The following is a 12664-nucleotide window of genomic DNA, read 5'->3' as shown; positions in this document are numbered from 1 at the left end:
AAGGGAAGGGAAGGGAAGGGAAGGGAAGGGAAGGGAAGGGAAGGGAAGGGAAGGGAAGGGAAGGGAAGGGAAGGGAAGGGAAGGGAAGGAGAGTGTTAGAGAAATCCTCAGTCACAGCCAGTTCTCTAAGCACGCTATTGGGCAGCAGGGAGCAGCTAGATCATCCCTTGGGACATAAACACAACAAAAGCAACTCAGAAAACATGCTCATCTCCATCCCTGCTGCTGTTGTTTTTCCCACCAGATGAAGTGCATCTCTTACTGCTCCTTGTTGTCATTTCCAACAGTCTAGTTAAGTTTGTTCACAAAACCCACATGCCAGACAACTGTCATATGCTATGCATTAACCTCACACACATTGTGAGCCTCCCAGATTGCCACTGGTGCTTGTGCTACATAATGTGTCCAGGATTCTGTCTTCCAGGTAGCTCTCACATTGTTTCTTGGCATGCTTAGCAACTCCAGATCAGAAAGGTTATGCTAATGCAACATGCCATGCACCCACATCCAGCCTTTCTCAAGGAGCAGGCGTGACAAGATTACGCATCATTAGGTAGCTCCTAACAAAGCAGTTACAAGCCATGAGTCCATCTAATCCAACATTGCTTCTAAGTCAGAAGACCCCAAACCTTCAGCAGTGTGGGCAAAAACATTCAAAAGTGTGCTGTTGCCTGTCCTACCTGAACATAAAGCAGAACTTGTATTTTGTGCAGATGCAGCTATTTAGGGCTCAGTCCTGCAGCAGCAGTGGTGCTGGACTCAGATCCTAAAGGATGCTGATGGACTAAGCTTCCCAGAAGCTGGTCCTGCCATATACAGGCAGTGCACACAAGGCTTTCTACGTTTCAAAAACAAAATGTTATTTCTGGAGCAGCTGCCTGGGAAGGAATGCTAAAAGCTTGCCTAATAGTAAAAATAAACATTAAATATTTTCTTGCTATTTTTCATCATCTGGGTATTTGTGGGTTAAGCATCACACATCTTCAGTAGGGTCAGTGTTGCTGCTCAGATACAGGAGAAATGTGATCACTGCATTTGCTGGCCAAACTTATGAATCAAGACAGAACAAATCTCATACAAAATCCCAACATCTGTTCTCCTTCATCCCCATTTATCTGTTCCCAGCATCTGTTCTCCTTCATCCCTATCTTTCTCATCAGCTGAGACGCAGCATGGCAATACTGCGGCTGTGAAACAGCAACTGCTCACGCACTGCTCAGAGAGAACTGCCAAGTTTTGTTCCTTCACTTTAAGGAAGAAGGTGCTTATCTCCATTCTGATCCAGGTGGAGCTGTGCAGCCCAGGGCCTCCATCCCACCCAGAGCATCAGGGTGAGCAGAGCTGGGCTCTGCCGTGAGCGCTGAAACCAGGCTGTGGCAGCAGACAAAACCCAGGGGTTGAATCCTGACATCTGCTCACCAGGCTTGATTGAAAGTGGAGGAATTATATTAAATTACCTGATTACGTGAAGGCTGAGAAATGATAGTAGATATTACAGCCAAGGCTGAACAAGAGCTTGGCAGTTCCCGTCTCTACAGGAGGAGTGGGAGTTTTGCCCTGGTAATAACAAGCTTTGCAAGTTCCTTCTCTTCAGAGAATTTTCTTTTTTTTTTTTTCTTTTTCTTTTTTTTTACTGAAGATGGAGAAGAAAACATACAAATTGCACATAATAAGTGGAACACAGAAAAAGAACCAGCTGTACTCGCAGATGTTACAATACATCCAAAGGTGCTTCTCTATTTTCTCTCCTCTTAGAATAGGCCATATATGTCTGATGAATAATGCAAGAGATTTCCTCTATAGAATTATTAGCAGGCAGCCCTTCCTGACCTGTCTTTAATCACACTCAGCACTCAGCAGGCCCTGGAAGGGAAGGGAAGGCAACACCACTCTTACCAGGCAAACCCAGTGGGTAGCAGTCACCCCAGTCCTTCTCAACTTTAACACTTCAATGTGAGGAAAATCCATGAGCAGCTCTATGAGCTTTGTTCCTCACCTGGGCCAAAGTTTGGGTTAAAGTCAACAGATGGTTTGCATCTCAGTTGAATGTGATCAGCATTTAAAAACGATGTTTGTAAGGAGAAGCTTTTGCTTAATTACAAAGACTTGTTCAATTGAACTCATAAAATCACAGAATCATAGAAAATTCCAAGTTGAAAGGGACCTATTAGGATCATTGAGTCCATACTCCTATTCAGGGATGGTGGTGCTTCAGATTCATATTTGTGCGCGTTCATGGAGATCCAGACACTCTCACTCACTTGCAGAAGGCTAACAGTGGTAGATCTGACTCTATCAGCCTAAGAGATACAGAGAATTTATTCTGTCAGATATCAATCGCTAGCAGTGCAGATGGTGGTGCTGCAAGCACCATGAACTGTGTAAGCCTACTAATCAAGCCTGGAACCCAATCTTTCCCAGAAACTAATGCTTACAGAAGTATTTGGGAAGCTCTGCAGATGGACAGATTAAAAAAAGAATGAGAGTTTGGCTATGTTGAATCTCAAAGAGAAGAGTTTGGCTATGCTGAAAGGGAGTCAGTTTTTGCAAATAAAAAAGCTGGGTGGACTCTCCTAGTCCATGCAGTGCTGCCCAGCCCAGGAGACAACATGGTGCAGCACTGCAGGAGCTTTGTGCAAAGCAAAAGGAAATTAAACGTGAGTCATACGCAAGTGTCAGAGAACATTGCAGGCCCAAATTCCCATTCATTCAGAAGATCTGATTATTTGAATGTGCTTTGTCCAACCTGAACATTTCTACATGCATAAATCAAAAGGTTCCGCTATGCCTTGTTGAGCTGTTGCAGCAGCACAGCAGCCCACCTCTCCTGCACAGGCTCAGCCCAAACACCATCAACCCACGGTCTGCTGCCATCCCTCTGCCCTCCCAGCCAGCCTCTGAGCCCTGGCCTGTGCCTCAAGGGCATGACAGCCCTCACAGCACCTGGGCAGCAGAAAGGTGGCTCACAGCATTGAACCCCAGCTCCTGAGGCACTGGGCCAGCTCTGGCCAGTACAGAGAAACCCTGAATTAATTGAAAATGACATGTTTTGATTTGGCTTAATACGCTGAGATAGTTTGATCTGGATCCGCCAGGCAGGAATGATGTGTTTCGTTCAAATCTTCTTGACAAAACAGAAACGTCTATGTGATTCCTTTAAAATCAATTTTTTCCATGGAAAAAAAATGATCTTTTTACAGAATATGCATTTTCTCCATCTAGAAACACTCAGCACTAATTACCACATTGGTGAGTTTGATAACAAACTTCTTGTGAGCTCTAGTCTGAACTACAGTAAAGTCATTTTCAATTCCCTTACTCACTGGAATCCAGAGCCATAAAATGGTGTAAAACACAACTAGGGAGAAGCATTGAGAGCCCCCACCCACTGCTGCTTACAAACTAGGATGGACAGGCACAAGAACAGCCTTACACGAATGATGCTCACATCTGACCCTGGTCCCCCAACCACAACCACATGCAGCTCTGCTGCCAGCACCCCATGTGTTCCTCCTGTTTCCTTATTTCCCTTCCAGACATCAGCAGACAGTTCAGAAGAAAAAGACGTGCCCAGGTTGGAGGAAGGGGGGGAGCTGATCTTATGCATGTCTTGAAAAATATAAATAAACTTTCCCACTCCCATGATGGTTCGTATATTTGTCAACTGGTCTTTATGGGAAAGTGGTAAAGAAGATTTCCGATGCCTCGTAGTGACATATATTCCCAGTGAGGAACAAAGTTTGAACCAATTTTTGAGTTTTAAAATTATTGAGAGGAGAGATTACCATGGCCAAGAATAACTGTGTATGGAAGGAAATTGATTTCTGGCCTGCTAATAATTCATTTTACATTCTTCATAATCATATTCCAAAAAGCATATATTCTACAGCAATAAACAGTTCCAAGGACTCTCCTCATTTACTCTCCCCACTGCATTCTTCGGACTTGCTTAATTCCATAGCCCAAGGCTGCAGTGGGATTTGGGTGGATAACATATTGTGCCTATTAGAGACATGAAGCCATCCAAACACTGCCAGCATGGAGCATCCTACTACAACAGCTCCCAGCTCACCATATAGGACGATCTCTCCTGCTCCTTAACAAGCATTTTAATTTGGTCTATCTGTGTAGCATTCAGGTGTTTCTACATCCAGCCCTTCCATGCCAGCTTCTGCTTTCTGTTCTACTCCCATCCTTATCCCTCTGGGTGGAAAATCTCAGGATTGAAATCCTTTATGAACTCCAAGAGTTGTAAACTCATGTTCAATTTACTGTTAAATAGATGCCTGATATGAAAATGAAATGGTATTTAAAGATGTTACTCAATTCTGAACTTTTAAAGCAGCCCTGGGAAGAAATGTGGGATGAACGCAAAACTTTCTGACTTCCAAGTGAGGTCACCAACATTAGTGTTCCATCTTTGCTTTGTTGTTTTCAGGTTTTCATTGAAACTATCTAACATTTTATCTAGCAGATAAAAAAAAATAATAATAATAAAGCACTTTATTTAGATAACTCACTTGCCAGATACCTCTGAGCCATGATTTTGAAACGTCTCCATTGGTCACGACTAGAAGAGGCAAAGGATGCAGCAAATTAGGGTTTTCTTCCTCCATATTGATTCATCTGCAAAGCATGCAGCCACCTGCATTATCAGAAGCAAGAAGGCAATCATCAGCAGGGTGAACAGACAGCTGACTTCAGGGATGAGCTCAGATTTTTCTGAAAGGAGGGTGGATAGCAATAGGGAATAGGAAAAAAACTCCCTTGGGTCATCTTTACCAGCATGCTGTGTCCCGAACATTGCCTCTACTCAGAGCCCATGTCAGACAGCCCTCATTGGGCAGAAGGACCCAAGGACCTCAGACATAACCCTCTTACCTGGGCTTTCGAGGATTTGAAGCCAGATTGAGCACAGGGTAGGAGCCTGCATTCCCACATACCTGAGGGCTGAAGCTGCTGGAGATGACGCGGCCCCAAGATCTTAAATCCCGTTACCTTTCACCACAGCAAATGGGACCTGCAGTACAGCCTGCTCAGGAGGGCATGATGGATGTGCAGGTTTGAGGCTGGGGATGCTGCAGGCTGCTGCTCCTAGGGCAGCTGAGCCACAGAAAGTGTTAACACAGCTCCCACACTTCGTTTTATGCTGTGAAATGAATGTTATTCTCAGGGGCTGCAATAAGGTTGTAACAAGCTTAAATACTTCATTAATGAGGGCTCTGTAAGTACCACAGAGACAAACAAGATTTGAGAGGGGCAGAAGCCTTTGTGCTTTCCTCTTCTCCACTGGGGAGAATTCAACTCGCTGTCCAATTTGCAATTGCTAACAGAAAATTTTGCACGTGGAAATGGATTTGCTTGCACAGTTTGTGCCTCCATCTAATTGTTTTTAAACTTTGCATCCTGGGAAGAATTAGCAATCATGTTTTAGCAGATCTCTGTTCTTAATGTCTCTGAGTTTTTGGGGGATTTTCTTCATGTAATATCCCATATGTTCTGATTGTTTTCAGGGGAACACAGTCAAGTCATCTCTAACAAATACCTGTTAAATCACAGAGCACATCAATCCATTGGCCAAAGCAGTTGCAGTCTGTTATAGAAGTTATGACATACCTTTTGCTAATGGGGAGAATGATGCCAGGAATAAACACAAGTCTTGCTAATGTGGTTGTTTTATTCTTCTAAACTATACATGCAAACACGTTATTTTCTTACGGTTTTTTTGTTTGTTTGCTTGCTTGTTTTTTTAATTTTAAAGTAAGAAGGAATGAGAAAGCAAGAACAGAAGGACGTCTGAATAAATCTGCCAAGGCTCAATGGTTCCATGGAGCCACTCCTTCACAGTTTGCTAGCACGGGTTCAGTGCTGCTGGGGAAATGGAGGTGCATGAGCAACTTCTACCACCTTCCTCATTCCTCTCCTGCTATAACCTTACACCACTTCCAGGCCTGACTGCTAGCAATAGCTGACCACAGCCAGATGTCACACTGCCATCCAGGATGTGTCCTTACCACCCACTTTGACACACCGACCTCACTGAATTCTGCTTTGATGTCCCCTTGGGGACCTTAAGAGTGAGATAAAGGGGACAGATCTTTCAAACATTTGGTCTATTATGGCAGTAGAAAAATCCTGAACTATTTCAACTGTTGTGCTTAAAAATAATGTTGGCTCTGTTTTTGAAGTCCTCTTAAATCCTCCTACTTGGGAGAGGATAAAAATATCCCACTGCACCTGGTTACCTCAACCATTTCCAACAGCCACTGCCTCCTGAGAAGAGCTCCTTCAAGATGCTGCCTCCTTAACTGCTTTGTCCTGACGTTGCACAGGTCGGAGGTTTGGGGATTTAGGCAATGTGCCCCAAAACAAAGAAAAGGCCTTTGAGCTGGAGGCACTTGTGTACAGTGGAAGTGCAGCTTGCCCCTGCAACACTCATCCCTTTGGTTATGCTTCCACAACAGCCTCCTAACTCATTTCCTTCAAGGGAATATGTTTTCCTTTCCACAGCTCTATTGTAGGCTTGTAATCAAAAGTGGGCTCCTTAAAACTGGACTGACCCTAGCATCTGTTAGCCCTTCTAATATCAGCGAAAACAGGGCATGAAGTGCTTTAAATCAGAGCTTCATTCCTCAGAATAAGGAGGATCGTCCCTCTCTGGTCAAAAGTCACAGATGGCAGATGTTCAGTTTCATCCCCTTTGGCCACTGGCAATGGCAGATTCAGAGCTGCGACGAAGCGCTAAGGCTCCGCACCAGCTCTTAGCTCTGGGAAATACCGGCTGTCTGCTCTCATTCATTCTCTTGAAGCAATCTTTAATCTTCCCAAAGACCCCTTCAGGCTCTCTGTTCCAAGGCCGCAGCTAGAAGAATGGCTTTACACAAAACCCAGAGCACAGTGCAACCTCAAGGCACTGAGTGAAAAAGTGAACACAACAAATGTAATAATAGTCAGAAAATAAAAAAAGCAATCTACCACAAAATCGAAGTGGTTACCAAAATCCCCACCCACTGAGCCATTTGTTTTACTCATTCCTCTGAACACCGAAGCCAAAGTCCTGTTCTTCCTCCCTTCATCTTTCTTCCTTTCCTCAATGAACTCTTACTGCAACAGAAGCATCAGCCTTGGACTCATTGAGCTGCTGGGTCTGCAGCAAGTCATGCACTGTATGGCAGCTGGCACTTCCCATCCATTTCACCTACCTCCATCCTGCTGATAGCCAATCTGTGATGGAGTTTATGACCACGGTGCTCCAACCATCTTTGTCTGAAGCTTAGAATGCCATGAATCAAGGCTTTCTGCCTACAACAAAAGGGAGAGATCCTGTGAGGTCCAGGAGCATGAATTACAGAAGGCTCTTGTGCACACCTTGTACACTTTCCACATGCTTGCCTGAATAAGATCCTGCCATGAATATTGCTACTGACTTCAGATTTAAAAGCTAACTTGCTTTTCTTCCTTTTCTGACAAATGTAATCAAGGGCTAAAGGAAAGCAGAAACAAGAGCTTGGAGAAATTTGCAAGCTAGCAGATCCACAGGTGAAGGACCAAAACAGACCTGAACTGCTAACCAGACTCCTGGAGTCATCTGAGGAGAGACAGAATCAGTAGAGATGACATTACTCACAGATCCCTCCTGATGCCTTACATAATTCATAGCAAACACTGGGACATGAAGACCAGAAATCCCATGAGGAGGCATGTGGCATTGTTTTTTCTCATTAGGGTGAGTCACACAACACACATTATTACATAAAGCGGGATGTCTCATTAATTACATCTGTCTGGGGGCTATAGTGTACAGTGTCTGGAAGAGCTCCAGGAGACTAAGTCCTTGTCCTCATCATTCCAGAAAGTCCTACAGTGCCTCTTTGCAGGAAGCCACCATCACTTCCACCCAGCTGCCAGCTGGGCTCTGGCTCCCAGCACCCTCACTATGGTTCTGCCTGTGGGTGCCAGTGTGCATTCCCCAGCAAGGTCCCTTTTCTGCCAAACTGCCCCCCAAGGACATGGATCTCCTCATGCTCACCCACAGCAAGGCACAGAGAGGGAAAACCCACCCTGAGCCAAACTCATGTCGCTGCCATCCACACTGAGAAAACAACAGGCTGAAGGAGGAGCTGTAATAAAATGGTGTTTGGAATAGGAGGCAGTGCTGCACTGTGGCTTCCAGGAAGAGGGGAAGCGGAGCATTGCAACAGCAACTGCCAGCGTTTGCCCATGCAGACAGGTGGTGGCTGTGCCTGCCAGCTGCATCAGGGACCTCAGGATCCACTCCTCCTAACGCATCCGTGAGCATCCAGGAGGGCCAGCCCTGTTGGCACGGACAGCAGTGCAAAGGGGTGCAGTGCCATCCACTTCACTTCTGTCACCTGCAGGCCCCCAGATGAGCCTGAATATTCAGTAAGTAAGAGAAGGCTGTCTCACAGCTCCCAGCTACCTCTTCAACAAGGAAAGCTGTTATAGGAGGCATACGCCCCTTTGCCTCTCCACAAACTCAGACTTTGAAAACCTAGGTCAGCCTATGGGAGCCTCCTGTGGTTCAGTTACACAGGGTGGACTAAAACCCCCCCAGATCCCTTGCAGCCCCCTCTGTGCCCTCCTACAGCACTGCAGGTGGGGCTGTGCCTGGTGGAGGATACTTGTACCCTGCAGTGATGTGAGACAGAGATCAGAGACAGTAAGGGGAATTTGATTTTGCTGTTTGGCACAAAAGAGGATCACAGAAATATGTCAGTGGATCACTGAGATTCACACTAACATGACCTGAGAAGTGTTCAGCCCTATGCTTGATTGCATCCAGATCACCAAAACACTGCTGCCAGCAGACAGTGCTCGTTGCCTCCACAGAAAACACAGGAGTTACTGGCGGGGAGAAGGGAAAGGTCAGGGAACGTCCTCACACGTTCTGCTCTCTAACAGTTAGTTCTTGTGACTATATCAATATGCAGTAGCAATGACAAGGACAGATGATCTGGAACTCCCTGCATTATTCATACACAGAGAAAGAGGAGGCAGCTATTGTGAGAAGTATCTGCTGGCGTGTTGAATATACAAGGCTCTAAACCTCAACGCAGTGCTTTAGATGATGCTGTATTGAAATGCAGCTAACCTATTGAGAAGTCCCACACTGAATAGAACAGGGTATGTTTCCAAAGTTCAAACATTCCAACATACTCCAGGATTGGAAATAGGATATTAAGAACAGGTTGGGGAAAAAAAAGGAAAAAAAAAGGTGGATTTGGGGAGAGGAAGAGGTGGATTTGGGAGCTCTACCAAAGCCCAGTTGTCCCAGTTAGGGCTTCAGCCCCCATGAGACACCCTTACCATCACATAAGCAAAAGCACTGCTGCACATCTCACAAGTGGGAAGTGCTTCCTTACTCTCCTTTGAGCTCACAAGACACCACCCATTGGCGCCTGCCTTGCCCAAGATGAGCAGCTCACCCCAGCACTCCAAATGCCAGATTCTCATCCTGTCATTGCATGAAACAAGGTCTATACATAGCTCCAGTTTGCCTTCTGGAAGGGGCTTTCATCCTCCATCTCACGCTCAGTCTCATGACTAGGAAAACAAACAGCAAGATTCCTCTACAGCAACACAGCAGCAGAAGAAAGAACGGAGAGATCTTCCTCCTCCACATACCCCCAAATAACCACACTGCACTGGATCATGGCACAGCCCAATGAAAGTACAAGTAATGCAGAGGCAGTGCCCCAAGTTCTGCAGTAACCAAATCTCAGGGAGACTTTATCCTAAACTGTTCAGCATCCAGTGACTAAGAAACACATGTAAAAGCATTCCCTAATGCTCACAGATACAAGGAGGCCAGGAGACGAGTTTTCTCCTTTTGCTATGTTAGGCTTTAATAGAATTATATGGTCTTTAGTTTACCTTGCCATGCAGGCACATTAAGCATGGATTTCTCTAAAGCTGGAACATCACAAGATACCCAAACAACCTTGTCATTGCAATTTTGCACATTTTTCCTCTTTTGTGTATCTGTGAGCTCTGACTGCGGTAAAATTTCATCTCAGCCCACTGCCATCTGGAGCAAGGTTTGGTCTCAGACACGAGCGTAATGGGAAAGGATATTTCTGGGGAGTGGTGGGAAGGTTAATCATGTGAATGCTTAAAGATGTTGATCTCTTTCAGTATCTCACTGTGACGCGTATGATCTGGACCCATCAAGACAGAGTATGTGGAAAGACAGAAAGAGCTTTGAGATCTGATTGGTACTGGGGTCTACAAATCCTCAGTCATCACAGCAGGAAGATTTGCCCTAGCTGATTTTCAGTTTGGAGTTACCCTGATTTATCCAGGAGACCTACAGTGATCTGCACCACCTGCAGAGCATCAGAAGAAGACTCTCAGCCACTGCAGGGACTCTGCAGCTCCCAGCTCTGGGTCTGCTCACCCTCAAGGGACAAAGACAGATGGTGCTCAGATGGGTTCACTCCAGATTACCTGTTAGGCTTCACAGGGAGCAGCAAAACCTTGATTATCAGGATTCAAAAGGAACATCAGAGGATGCCTTGCAACCTCCTGCCACCAAGAGAACAGGTAGCACCCATCCTTTTGCACTGCTTAGACATCACACCATCTTTCCACATTGCCTCTTGGATACAGGCTGGGACACTCTCTGCTGGCATCACCAGTGCATGACACTTCCCTGATTGGCTCCAGCCCTCTGATAACATCCTTCACCCATTTTAGTGCTCGTGCTCTTTCTGCCTTGCAAGATTTCCCCCCCAGCACTCCACAAGGCAGAGACCAGAGAGAAGAGGAAGAGTGATGCTCAGAGATTTCTCAGACCCGTGTCAGGCAGCCTGTTTACTTCTGCTGAGCTTAGCTGGAGATGTTTGGATGCTTTTATAGGACTTGACATCCACCCCTCAAATAACAGACCCTGCATCCCCAAAAAGGCCAGACAGACATATTATCTTCTGATTCTATTTCCAGCTTGTCCGGCAGACACCACTGGGGAAGAAGAGCAGCTGCAGCTGGGGCAGGTTTACAAGCTGTTACTGGGCTGCCCGTTCCAGGCGATGGCTGTCAGGTCTGCGTGAGCTGGGCTCCTGTAATCAGCCAAAGCTGTTGTTTGTTAGCCCCTCGCGGTCTCTCGACTTTTCATCTTGATTAAAGAGCACGCCAAACGGCAGGATTAGCAAGGCAGGCATCCCAATCCTTTTGCTGCTCCTGAAATCTAGTTGCCTGCCTACCGCACACGTGCTCATCCTCGGGGCTAACAATTAGTGGCACCAGCTGCTAGCCTGGATGCCAGGGCCAGGAGCTATTAGAGCACAGACCATTAGCTTTAAAAGGCATTTGGAACTTCTGAACGTATTAGGGTTCTTATGACTGACGGACAGAACAGCCATATGTGGCTCACTGTTTTTTCTGTCAATATATTTCTCCAAATCAGTGTTGGGTTATCAGAACCATTTAGGTGAAGTACTTGGGAAGGCATCTTACCAAGAGGACTGAGTACTGCATGCAGTTGAGTAATTGTTACCTGCTTTAACTAACAGCATTGGCACCTTCTTCCAAGTCAGGAATGGCTATGGGTTGCTTGAATAGCTGGATATTGAGACTCTATTTTCAGTCCTGCCATTTGCCCACCTAACGATTCCAGGGAAGTCATTTCAATTCTTTATGCTTCAGCAACCCCATCTGTAAGATGGCAATGATGAGCCCATACCACAGGACTTGGAGATCTGTGCCTGTAAAACAATATAATAAAACTTCAGATTACCGTTACTGTTTAAAGCCGAGGTGGGGAGGAAGCCCCATGGGTCTTTGCATAGTTTGCAGCAGTACCTTCATGGATTTTTTTCAAATCTCGCATTCCCACTTGCACCTCACTTGAAGCCAGTGACAAGAGAGAGAGACAGAGCTCCAGGCTGGTTGCTCTGCACCTTGTGGCAGAGGCTGCAGACACGAGGAGACCACTCAGTCCCTTGGCCATTACCCTCGACCCACAGGGATGAGCCAGGTTGCAGAGCAGAGCGTTGACTCCAAACCAAGTTAAAAGCCAGACTGCCTTACCAGCCTCAGCCCACTGCAATCCAACCACAGAGAGATTTTCCCATTATTTTCCCAGCTTTTTGTATAAAGTAGAGCTGTCATGAAATTTGGAGTTCAAACACAAGATCTCTTCAAAAGCCTTTAAAAGAGATTTTATAATGTGATGTTCTGATGAAATTTCCAGGCCTTCTTGTTTGGTACAGCTGGCAAACACCAGCATAATTCTTATCATTTTTTTAAATGTTTGAATATAATATAATATTATAATCCCGTAGCTGGATTCTTGAAATGCATACATTACGTCAGCAACATACAAACTGGTCTTTTTATCCTGGGTCTGCCAGATTTTCAGGCTCAGGACAGTTCTTCTGCCATTTGAAAGGGCTCCCCCCTTAGTTAGACACACGTCCCTCTACTCACCCAGATGGTTTCCTCCTCCAAGCTAGAATAATGTATTTAAATTTATCCAATGGCTTCCATGACTCAGATTTCCCATAGCTGGAAGGTTTCTAGCCGTCCTCTGCTCCACCTGCTCAGATGTTGAAGCAGCCCTCTCACTGGCTCACAACCTGCAATTCTGCACTTCATCAGTGAAGCGTGACTGCTGTCGGGGCAGGGAGAGGCTTTTAGCTATTTT

At 45.7% G+C, this 12664-nt stretch overlaps 1 long non-coding RNA gene across 1 annotated transcript; it reads right to left on the bottom strand.

Annotated features, from left to right (window-relative positions):
- Positions 1-4541: 4541 nt before the first annotated feature.
- LOC122168891 lies at positions 4542-12639 on the bottom strand. The gene is made up of 4 exons (XR_006171418.1): positions 12448-12639; positions 11516-11723; positions 7203-7302; positions 4542-4645 (listed from the first exon to the last, which is right to left on the bottom strand). It is a non-coding gene; the product is annotated as an uncharacterized LOC122168891 (long non-coding RNA).
- Between the last annotated feature and the right edge of the window lie 25 nt (positions 12640-12664).

This window comes from Centrocercus urophasianus, unplaced genomic scaffold (assembly GCF_019232065.1).
Source record: "Centrocercus urophasianus isolate 14NV4802_14NV808 unplaced genomic scaffold, USGS_Curo_1.0 seq_47, whole genome shotgun sequence".
Taxonomy (NCBI): domain Eukaryota; kingdom Metazoa; phylum Chordata; class Aves; order Galliformes; family Phasianidae; genus Centrocercus; species Centrocercus urophasianus.
Note: the sequence above shows the minus strand (reverse complement) of the source record. Positions and strands in the feature narration are given on the sequence as shown.